Genomic DNA, 10080 nt, shown 5'->3' with positions numbered 1-10080 from the left:
CCGGCCTGTCCCCGGGAGAGGAGGGGACAGAGAGATTGACATCAATGGGGAAGGATAAGGGCTCTGGCTCAAGTGGGATGAGTCACGGTATTACTGGAAGGGGGGAATTTGGCATCCCTGTTTGACAGTAGGCTGAGAGAGTCTAATGGAAGAAAAATTGTCAAGTCTATTAAAATGCGGTCAGAGTGTAAGTCAATTTAATGAAAATTGCAGCCACCCAGGTTATTAAATTAGGATGAGATTGTCAATAGGAAATATAGATTTGCTTTTGAATAATTTTAAATTATTTAAAGCAAGGTAATAATGAAAATCTCACAGAGTCTCAGTAATGCAAAACATAGATTTGATTTTGTTACTGTTTGAGTTGGGTTTTATTTTTTCATTTCAACTTCAGGATTGTTAAAGGAGCAGGAGTTTTAAAAACCCAGACAAATGGGAATGCCAAGAGCTATAAAAGCTGCTATGAGGCAAAAGCTCAGAGGTGGCTGGAGATGAGCTGTGATTCTGCAGTGTTATCCATGGCAGAGCTGAAACCAGGTAAATCAAAGTGCATCTAAATGCAGTCCTTGCATGGAAAATAACAGCTCAAATTTTCTAGCCACTGATTGTGCTCAGATTACTGGGTTTTAGCACTCAGGACTAGATGGCCTCTATTGCTCCAGTTGCTTTGGCCATTAATGATAATACTTCTCACAAGCCATTTGGACCTGCTGTGCCTGATGCTCCCCTATCTCTCACCGCATGTGGCCGTTGCCACTTGAGCAGAGGGTGCTCTGCCTCCAGATACAAACAGAAGCATTTTGCACTGCCCTGAATTCCTGGAAACGCCTGCATACAGGCAAAAGAGAGAACAAGAGTGAACTGCCTCCCTGGCTGCAATTTTCAGATGGATTCAGTGAACAGAGCTGAGCCCTGACACAGAGTATTCCTTAGGGCTGGAGCTTTTTGGAAAAAACAGATCTAAATGTACTTACAGCATGCGCTGGGCACCAAGCACTCTTGAAAAACTGGTTCTGCCGGTGGCTGCTGAGCCTGTAACAATCACTAGACTATCTGCCCCCTTGGCTGGAAGTCGGAGACCTTAAGGGAGCAGAGAGGGGAAATATGCAGACTTGAGAAGAGAGACTTATGTTCCTCCCAGGGACCTCGGAGGCTAGTTGATCTCTACAGAAGGATGGTATGTTCAGCATGACTGAAAGTATTAGCTGGCTCAGCCCCCAAACCTCAGAACATTGTGTACGCTGCTTAAATCCAGTTTAGTCATTGCTGGAGGGAGGCAAGGCTGCCTTATTAGAAAAGAACCCTGACACGCACCTGAGTTTTGTCAAACAAAAAACACCGAAAGTTTTTTTTTTTAACTCTCTTTATTTCATTTCCTTTTCTTTTTACTTTTCTTGCTGAAGGTGATCTTCTCCCACTGACTTGATTTCTTTTTGATTGAGGATGAATCACACAATCCTGCATGTTTATCTGTATACTGAATGAGACTGTGGAAAGCAGATTTGATTAATGTTCCCTACAAGGAGAAAACGATAATTGATACTTTTTGATTACAACTTTTCTGCATTACGGTCTAGTTTTTCAGCTCATAATCATTAACAGTATAATAGAGACTTAAGTAAATGGCTACCTTTTCCTCTTTTGTAGTAGATATAGGTCAGATTTTTGTGTTTAATGGTTATTATCTCTGACACACTAATTAGTGCACTGACTGGCTCACAAAGGTCACGTCTGCATACAAACATGGACAAGGCTGTGTACTCACATCAACTGATTCTCCTAATTGCTGTGTCTTCTGGAGTCATTTTCACCAGTGCAAAGTCACTAGTTTGCCTTGGTAGCTGTTTTACACCTACTTTGTACTTATGTCAGTGAAAGGAGTGTCAGGAGTCCTCACGTCCACAGCCCGTGTCCCTCTTCTGCACTTCATAAATAAAAGCAATCATGCCTCACGCATCCTTGACTTTTCAAGCTCTGTGCAGTTGCAGTCAAAGGGACAGAGCTGTTGCCTTTCTATGAGGAAATGAGTGGAGCTTTTATTCCCCATCTCTGACCAAAGCACTTAGATGGTTTTAGGCCCAGTGGATTGTTTCTAATAGCAGGCAAAATTGATCACTCAGGTACTTTGATGAAGCCTTTATTATTTTTTTTATAAAGAAAGCACGAAATCCTGTTACCTCGAACAAGGGAGGAATCACACAATAGCAGATAGTTTCTTTGTAAGCAATTTCAATCCTTTCAGCTAGCACTTTATCCAGAAGCACTCTCTCCACCGGCTTTTTAGTGGAGTTTATCTGGTTCTGCCTGGTTTTGAGAGAAGGCTGCTTCTGTCAGCCCGCAGGAGCACACAGCGGCTCTACGCACTGCCCTTCCCCACATCTGCAAAGCCCGTCCATGCAGTCAGGACAAACCATGAATGTTAGCTTCTTCTCCACTTTTGCCCCCTTGCCTTCTTTCGTAGGGGGCTCTTCCTCTTCCAGCTGCCTGGTTGTGCAAGAGAGGTTGTTTGTTTCTTATACTGGTTGCCAACAAAAGGCAATAGCTAAATGTTCTGGGGTCAGTGAGGTTTTGCCTGAACACTGTGTGTGGGTGGCATTAGGATTAGATACTCAGTATGTATCTTTGCTTTGAGCTGAAGACTAAGACCTTTGCATGCTTGCTGTCAGTGATAAGGAAGATGTGTTGGAATTGGGACTAGATGAGATTGTCACTGCTCAAGTAAGCTTTTACTTTATGCTCGTCTTGCCACTAGAGAGAAACAGCTTGTTGACCAGTAAGCAGTATGCCTTGCTAATACTGGGTTGAATTTCTCCTCATTCCTTGTCCCACTTATCATATTTAACCTTGAATTTATTTGTAGAGAACTGCACAAGTCCTGTTTAAGACAGGAAGAAACAGAAGGAAAGCCTGGACATGGTGTGTTCTCTTGCAATATTGTCTTGGACAGTTTCCAATCTGTTAATGAATGAACACTGACATCTAAACCATCCCCAGGGGAAGTTCAAGAACCATCTGAGTTCAGTAAGAGGTTCCTAAATAGCTGTAACAAACCCATACTTCAAAAGAAATGCATTTTGCTATTTTAAAACATTAGAGTTTTGGAAGGCTTTGAATATCAAGATTAATTCTCTGTCTATATGCAATATAAGGTGGCACTGACTAGTGAGTGTGTCTCACTCAAATCTGGAAGGTTTAAATATAGCCTGGACTCTGGATTTGACAGTCTAAAGGGTTAAGATATGACTGTTTTGGTTTTTTTTCTCCCCAGAGCAGACTGTGCATGTACTTATCAGATTCCCTAGTATGTCTCACTGGATTAATGTGAAAAATATATTATGTTAGCTATTAGCACTTGAAATTTTGACTCAGGGATTCTGTTTGGATAGATTACTGAGCAATGCTTAATTGAAAGATTTAATGATGCTCTGAACAAGATATGACTCACTCTTGAACAACAGGGAACAGTTCCTGTACGTGACAGAAATGAGGTCATATGGAGCCAGATGTTATCCTGCACTGTGTGAAGCTATTTGCATAGGGTAGCAATATAAGATGGATGTAGAAGCTGAGCAGAAGGAGCAGGGCAGCTGGCAGATTTGGAGACTGAGGTATGCACCAGATCATTGAAATTACAAAGTGAAGCTGAGTGGGGTAATCCCAGTGCCTCACAGTAGACATCTACCTTGGATGTCCAGACTAAAAGGCTGCTCTTCTCTCTAGTACAGTCACTGAAAGTCCTGTTCTGAACTGCCCTTTGGAGGTGCCTGCCTCTATTCACTGCATATAATAGGTAGTCTAAGGAGCACAGGTTCCTTATTTAGCCACTTCAGTGATCAGCACAGTGAGGTATTATTTAATATGTCTCTGTGCTTGAGGTTTTCATCCCAAAGTGACATAAAGATAATACTGTTGAAAAAAAAGAGTATGCAAAGTCTGAAAAAAAAATCCAGTTCTGGAGGCATTCAGAACATTTTGTTCCTGAGACTGGGTCCAAATCTGCTAGAGATGAGGGCCAGCATGGAGCTGTCACTGGTGTTTGGTTGCAGGGGGAGAAGGGAAAGACTGGATCTTGGCTGTGATTATTTTGAGTGAACTGGCAAGTACTGACTACTCTGTTACAGACAATCATTTAACATGGGAAAATGTCAGTCCTGTGTTTGCTTTCAAAGCTGTGCTCTTGTTCATACCTGGGCATAAGTGCACCTTCATGTTCTCCTCCAACAGGAGAGGATCATTTGGCAGTACAGTTGTTCTTGGGCTTTCAAACAGCTTCGCCATTATCTTAGAGTGTTTTGAAGGTGAGGGTCCCCAATACATAGTGCTGTAGATCACAAGTGGGCTGCAGAAACATGTGATTATTGAACAGATAGATAACAGAGCAGTTAAAGAGAAATTGAAATCAAGTCTTGATGCTTTCTCTGAGTTTTGACAAGGCATTTTAACTGTTCAATCTTCTCAAAAGAATGATACCTTATTCTGCAGGGTTTTTAGAATTTGCAATTGTTTAAGCCCAGTCTTCTGGGCGAAGCTCAGTGTGTGACATGCCCCCATTTAAAATAAGACCTGAGTCTTACTCCTTTTTTTTCTGAACTGCTGGACTGACTGGCATAGACATTCAGGATTGTTCTACAATGTGTGGATATGGACCACATGGCTGGAGAAGCCAAAGTCTCTTCAGTGTTTTATCCCTCATTTGTAACTAAGAATTCACTTAGTGCTGCAGTTCCTGATTAGATGTTACCAGATATATGTTCAGTTCTGGAACAGATGTTAATGCTCTCAGAACAAAGAAATCTGTGTGAGACATGACTATTTTTTTGGTTAGTGTTGATGTTTTGAATTCAGCCAGCATGATCCAGAAACAGTTCCCATTAAGTCTATTGATAGGAGTCTTTCCTCGAAGGGGACACTCAGGAAACGTCACTTGAATTATCTTTCAAAATAGATTAGTTAAATTCTATTAAGCCCCTATGCAGATATTCTTATTCAGAATTAAGTGGCATTAATTTCATTTAGTGTACTTCACTCTGAAACTGAAGAAGGCTAAATCAAATGAAGGCCACTTTAATTCTCAGTAACAACATCCATGCAGGACTGTAATATAACTTCACTAACCACTTTCAAATCACACTTGTGATTAATTTGGATTATTTTTTCTGCCTTTCCATGTGAAGACAAGTCAATAAAATTGTCATAGATGACCTGATGATACTTTCTGCTGTGTCCCCTAAACATTATGGACCTAATTCCTCCTGAATGTTGGACAAGTTGGTTCCAAGTGCTGGGTGTGAAGATTGCTGTTATTTCTAGTCTCCAGGCAATGCTCTTTTCTCTTTACTTGATTTATATTAAGTGCATGAGTGTAGAACCTGAGTGTCTGTCCAGGCAAGAGCAGAAAGCTACTGCTGGCTGGGGTTAATGTTCCTGTGATAGAGTTGTGTATATGGAAGGCTGTAGTGTATTTGCCTGGTTTAAACATGTAGTTTCACCTGTTCAGTATCAGGCATACTAAATTTACTTGTAGTTTTAAAATAGGTGAATTATTTGGCAGCTAAAAGGTCAGGTCACTTGCTGTTTACTTTGTGCTTTGCTTTTCCCAATTAATAGAAGACTGTAGCATCTGATGGCACTGTCAAGGATTCCTCGTATAATGCCTGCGCAGACAAAATGTAGAATAGTGCCACTGTATCCCCCATACCTTCTCCCAGCTTTGTATTTTATCACAGTTGCACTCTGAAGTACTCCAGAGCGCAGCCAGCATATATTCTAACTCACAAAGGTCTCTGCAGAGGGAGGGGTATTGACTTCTCCGTCATGTGCAGATCAAATTTCAGCCTTTCAGAGTTTTGTCCAATTGCCAGGTACACTGAAATCCAGATAGCAGCTCTTGCAACCTTCGTGTGACTTTGGCAGCCTGCACATGGCTATGCTGCACAGCACATGGGCTCACCTCTTCACCAGAGATGGACGGCACCACAGGTAAGCAAGCACCAGCCATGAGAAACATCAAGAAGGTTTTGCAGGCCTGAGAGAGACCAGTGCTAATTCACAGAGTTCAAACTGTTAGACCTAGGCTGCACTGTAAAGCACCTTCCCTGGGAAGAGGTCTGCCTCTGGGTGTGACCTTGGCTGTGCAATTCTAGCTCTGCACCCATGCCTGCTGGGGGACAGCGCAGGGATTTTGCAGTGCCATGGCAGGGCTTGCAGAAGCCAAGATGTTGAGGTTGTTTTTGCCTGTTCTGTGAATTGATGTGATCTCCTGGCAGCCACGAGAGGCCTCTGCTGTTGCCCTTCTGCCAATACACCAGCCCAAAGCTGCAAGGAGTTAGGTGGAAGTTAGAACCTCCGCTGGCTCTGGAGGGCACCAGCTTGTATTTTTATAGCAAGGAAATTAGTCTTCTCTGTGTGCAAGGATTTGGTGTGAGTAGTACAGAGCTGTTTCTCCAGAGATACTTGGCAAACTAGAAACCTTTAATAAATAAATAAAAAGGGAGGGAAAGAAGGTGATCACAAGGACAAACAAGGTGGAGAGGATCTATCGTCAGTTCAGCTTTAAAAATGAAGCAGCAATGCACGAAAGCAGAAGAATGTGCTTTAGCATAGGAAGCATCAGGAGTCCGAAGCCTCTGCAGGTCCCAGGGGGATTTTAAAAGCAGAGGGGAGCTAGGCTCAGGGAGCTAGCTGGGGAAGTCCTTCAAGGAGGATATGACCTCCTGTGCTCCTCTGTGACAGTGAGAAGCCAGACAGAAGCACTGGGTATGTGCTCAGGAGCAGGGATTAGTGGGTGGGGAGCAGAGATATGTTGGAGGCCAAAATGGGCAGATTTGCAACTAGAAAGTGTGGCGGAGGAGGAGGCAGAGAGTTTGGGTCCAAGAACAGCAGTGAAGCCATGGGCAGGGAGAGAAATGGGAAGCGCTGGGAACGCTATTGTTCGTGTTTGACAGCCCAGCAGAAGACAGGCACGCACACACTGTGGAAGGAGTGTATTATTCAGGAAACTCATTCTCTCCTCCTCACCCATAATCAGAACCAGCTGCAGCCCACTAGGAAGCCTTGGCCTTGCAAGTGCATGTTGGGTTGGCGTACACACAAAGTGGGCAGGGGGGTGGTGTTTGTTTTTTCAGTGCTAAGCCTCTTTCCATTGTGTTTAATATTGTACAGATAACAAGAGCATGATGCAGAAGACAAATAACATCCAGTAAAGCTGTTTTCACACAGGCACACGGAGCTATGCATGCCAGGATTCACACATTCGGGCACAGCTGCTGCCTCATTCATTTTAAAGCTTCTCTGCATAACAACTGCGAGCAGGCCTGTCCTGAAGTTCTCAGGTCTTCCCCAGGAGATCTCATTGAAGGCAATGAGAGACTTGTGAAAACCATGTGAAAACCCAAATCTCATGTAATGTTCTCTTCACAAAAGTACAAGCTTTAAACTGTCCTGAGCTGTGAAATTCTGATGATGGCATTACAGAAAGAAATGTACTGAGTCTCACAGTAGCTCTGGGAGAGAAATATGACTTCTTATTTTACAGCCCTCTCAAGCACTGCTTTTAAGAGGCATTTAGATGTCTTCCTCACATATTCTGAAAGATTAAAGTCATTTTTTTCAAAAGCAGCTCCTGACTACTGACGCCTTTTTCTAGAACCTGCAGGCCTGTCGTTTCTGAGAATGATTGTGTATTTATAAGTAGAATACTGAAATATTAAGAATAAATAAGCATGACTTTATTCTCTTGTCTTTTTGTAGGATGCATGGAAGATAAATTATCCAACAAAAGGATTTACTCTCTCTCACAGCATTGAATGATTCAGAAATTCAGAAGCTTCTTCCTTTTTCCCTCTTCCATCTGGTTGGGACCTGCCTTTGGAAGAGGATTCCCAAGAGGCCACACACACTGCGGAGCCCAGGTAACCTGGTCAGACACTGCTTGTGTCTAGTATTTCCTAGTGGCTGGCTCCAGCCTTTGCTCAGCATGTATTACTCTATAGAAGCCTCTAACTTGAGGTGGAAAAATTATTCTCCTGAGGTCAGGTCTTTTAGTGTGTGTTGCCTAAGTAAGGTGCAAACAGTGGGTAGAAAAGCTTCGGAACATCTAGTGAGTCGTTTATAGTTTAACACAGCTGAACACAATCAGTTACTGTGTCTGGCACAGACTATATTCCTATGGAAGAAACCTGTTATTAAGAAAACAAAACCCATTATCTTATCTTCAGACTTTGGAAATACTAACATCAGCTTTGTATAACGATACAAAGGTCTGCTTATGTACTGCGAGAGCTATAAAAAGAAATATCCTAGATAACTGAACACACTTTTTACCTATGTGGAAAATATAATAGTCTTTTAAAATTAAAAAATCACTGGATGATGAATAAAGATGACACAATGATCAGAGAATGCAGTCTTTTGTTGGGTACCTAAAACTCAGGGGGACTTGAGACTGCTCAGTGCTCTGCTTGGACATTCAGTGACTTGAAGGATCTGACCCTTCATTTGGTGAGCTCAGTCCTTTCCCCACTGGAGCAGATCTTGCTGGATGCTGACCACCCTTAGTCACCTGCAGGAAACCCACTTTTAAAAAGAGCTACTAAGAACCTTGAAGAAACCAGAGACAATAATTCCAGGGCTCTGGATTCATTTTCACAAGCACTGAATTGTCCTTGACATGCAAAGAAAAAATAGTATGATTGCTATTTGCATCTACTTTTCAATTAGACTGCAAACCATACTGCATACTAAATATATAATGCCTACTATAATATGACCCCTAACATTGATTGAAATATATTTGTAGATATAATAAAGATGCTAAAATACTTGAAAATTAATATTTTGTATTTAACTCTTTGCATGAGTTAATTTGGAGCAATTTGAATTTGGCTTGCATATCCCACTAATTTTTGGCTAGTAAAAAAAATTAACTTTTGCATCATCACCTCATAAAGTACCATAAATTTGAACACTGGTACAGAATAAAGAGATTCAGAAAAGTCTCTTAGGATTCTTTATGATTTTACTTGAATTGAAATTGTTAAAGTGAGGGGAAGCGAAGTGAGGAGAATTCACAGGGCCAAATTAATCTATGGGGCAGCTGAAGAAACCTGGGTAGCTCGGGCCAACATGAATCTGACCCAGGGTGGAAGTTGTAATCTTGTTATTAACTGTTTTCAAAAGCAAGAGCAGTGAAGTAAAGGGTAAAAGCAGTGGTAAGGCAGTAATATAAGGCTATAGGGCTGCTGCATGAAACTATCTATTGGATCAAAAACCTTCTGGCAAATTTTGGTAAATGTTCTTTCTCAGCCTGCTGCAAGTTGGGAAATGCAAAGAGAAGATAAAATGACCTCTGGCATGGTACATTTGCTAGGGTAACCACCGAGCTCTTTGGGTAACAGAATTTGTGGCCCCCTTGGTATAATGTTTTGATCTCAAACTATCTTATTTTGCTTGCTGGCATGTACGTCTCCCGCAGGCAGGAGCTGTTTCTAAGAAATTATTTAGCCAGAAATTGCAGCAGTAAACATGAGCTGCAAAACCCGATATGTAGTTCATGTATATTAAAAACAAACAAACAAACCACCCCCATACCCCCCAAACCCAGCATTCTCCAAGAAATGGCCGCTCATGAACGCGGCCAAGGCAGAAGGGCGCCCCAGGAAGGGGCCGGGGCCGGGGCCGGGGCGCTCGCTGCTCGCCCGGGCCGCGCGGGGGAAGCGGCTTCGCAGCCCCCGCGGCCGCTCCTTCCCCGTTTCCTCCGCCGTGCGGGGCGGGGGGCGGCTGCTTGCGTCACCGCTTGCGCCACCTGGCAGAAACTTTGGGGTAGGCCCCCGGCGAGAGGCCCCCGGCAGCCGCCGGCCCCGGGCAGGCCGCGGCCCGCCCCACCCCCGGGCCCGGCGCTGCGGCGGCTCGGGCAGGCCCGGCCCCCGGCGGGGCGCGGATTGGCGGCGCCGCGCGGCCCCGCCGCCGCCTCTCCTCCCCCTGCCGCCGCCCGGCGCGGTGCTGGTGCTGGTGCTGGTGCTGGCGCTGGCGGCGCGGGCCGGGGGACGCCGCCGCCGCCGCGCCGGGCAGTGCCATGAGCCG

The 10080-nt window shown here is 43.9% G+C and overlaps 1 protein-coding gene across 2 annotated transcripts in view; it reads left to right on the top strand.

Annotated features, from left to right (window-relative positions):
- The first annotated feature begins 7861 nt into the window (after window positions 1–7861).
- TEX2 (testis expressed 2) overlaps window positions 7862–10080 on the top strand; it is a 64784-nt gene continuing 62565 nt past the window's right edge. The window contains exon 1 of one of the 2 annotated variants that reach the window (XM_067308484.1): window positions 7862–7910. The gene's annotated coding sequence lies outside the window, so the exon portion shown is untranslated. Of the gene's footprint in view, window positions 7911–10000 lie in introns of those variants that run through there. The other variant, XM_067308487.1, reaches the window with a different exon arrangement.

Source organism: Apteryx mantelli, chromosome 19, assembly GCF_036417845.1.
Source record: "Apteryx mantelli isolate bAptMan1 chromosome 19, bAptMan1.hap1, whole genome shotgun sequence".
In the NCBI taxonomy this organism is placed as follows: Eukaryota; Metazoa; Chordata; class Aves; order Apterygiformes; family Apterygidae; genus Apteryx; species Apteryx mantelli.
Note: the sequence above shows the minus strand (reverse complement) of the source record. Positions and strands in the feature narration are given on the sequence as shown.